This window comes from Palaemon carinicauda, chromosome 12 (genome assembly GCF_036898095.1).
Source record: "Palaemon carinicauda isolate YSFRI2023 chromosome 12, ASM3689809v2, whole genome shotgun sequence".
NCBI classification, from domain to species: Eukaryota; Metazoa; Arthropoda; class Malacostraca; order Decapoda; family Palaemonidae; genus Palaemon; species Palaemon carinicauda.
The window spans coordinates 22,764,662-22,766,476 of record NC_090736.1 but is presented as its reverse complement, the minus strand read 5'-3'; positions in this window follow the sequence as shown (position 1 = coordinate 22,766,476).

Genomic DNA, 1,815 nt, shown 5'->3' with positions numbered 1-1,815 from the left:
CAGTCGGTGTCTCACCTACACGCTCTAGTAGTGTCCAGATGTGCCTCGCTGTATCTGTACTCCTTCCCAGATTTCTGAGACGCGTCGGGGTCGAGCGAGACGAGTTTACCCTTCTGAGGTAAGTTGCATAATTATCAAAGTTATTAGGTATTATGAAATTGTCGTAAAATGTTGCAACTTGTATAGGTTATCAGTTGTGGAAAGTCTTGGTGGATGGTTTGGCTACCATGTGCATGATATTTTTTTTAGTTGAAATGTCGTTCATCACCACAGGACCATTTTACCGCGAGTGCCCCTTTTTCATTTTTTTTTTCATTTTTTGCCCAAGTCATTTTTCCGTAAGAAATTGCCAAATAGTGTCGCAGAACTTTTGCTTTTTTAGTGTTGGAAAGTGTGTCTAGATGATCTGGCTACCCATGCGTGACTTTGTTTTTGTCAGATACGCCGTAGATATTGGTATGTGGGGTATTTTCCTGCGGTTGGCAATTTCTGTTTTTTTCAATATTTGTAAAAATTTACTACATAGTAAGGAATTGCCATAAATTATTGATTTGTTTTTATGTTTATTTGTTAGAAAGTGTGCCTTGATGGTTGGGCTAACACGTGCATGTCTTTTTTTTTTTTATCGGAGATGCCGTGTATTAGAATGTTGGCCATTTTTCCGCGAGTGCCCCTTTTTCAGTTTTTTTTTCATTTCTTGGCTGTCATTTTTCCGTGAGAATTTGGAAAATAGTATCGCAAAACTTTTATTTTTATAGCATTAGAAAGTGTGTATAGATGATCTGGCTACCCATGCATGACTTTGTTTTTGCCAGATACGCCGTAGATATTGGTATAGGGCGTATTTTCCTGCGGTTACCAATTTCTTTTTTTTTTTTCAATATTTGTAAAAATTCACTACGTAGTAAGGAATTGCCCTGTAGTATTGATTTTTTTTTTCATGTTTATTTGTTGGAAAGTGTGTCTTGATTGTTCGGCTACTACGTGCATGTCTTTTTTTTTTTTTATCTGAGATGCCGCATATCAGAATGTTGGGCATTTTTCCGCGAGTGCCCCTTTTTATCTGTTTGGCATTTTTTTTGCTTAGTCATGTTACCGTAAGTAATTGGCAAGTAGTGTCACAAAACTCATATTTTTATAGTGTTGGAAAGTGTTTCTAGATGATCTGGCTACCCATGCCTATCTTTTTTTTTAGCCAGATATGGCGTATATATAGGTATGTGTTCGATTTTCCTGTGATTGCCATTTTTTCGTTTTTTTCCCATTTCTTTCAAAATTACTACGTACTAAGGAACTGTCACAGAGTAATGATTCATTTAGATGTTTATTTGTCGGAAAATGTGCCTTGACTGTTTGCCTAGCACGTGGCTGAATTTTTTTTTTCTGAAATGCCCACCATTAGCTCAATGCCATTTTTAGTCGAGTGCCCCTTTTTATTTGTTTTGCATTTTTTTGCTTAGTCATGTTACCGTAAGGAATTGGCAAGTAGTGCCGCAAAACTTATATTTTTATAGTGTTGAAAAGTGTTTCTAGATGATCTGGCTACCCATGTCTATCTTTATTTTTAGCCAGATATGGCGTATATATAGGAATGTGTTCCATTTTCCTGCGATTGTAACTTTTTCGTTTTTTCCCATTTCTTTCAAAATTACTACGTACTAAGGAACTATCACAGAGTAATGATTCATTTAGATGTTTATTCGTCGGAAATTTTTGTTTACTTCTTTTTTGATTGAATATCATCAAATTTTTGTAGCTAAAATATTATATTGTTTTACAATTTTTTTTTATTTTATTTCCCTTCAAAAAGTTTTT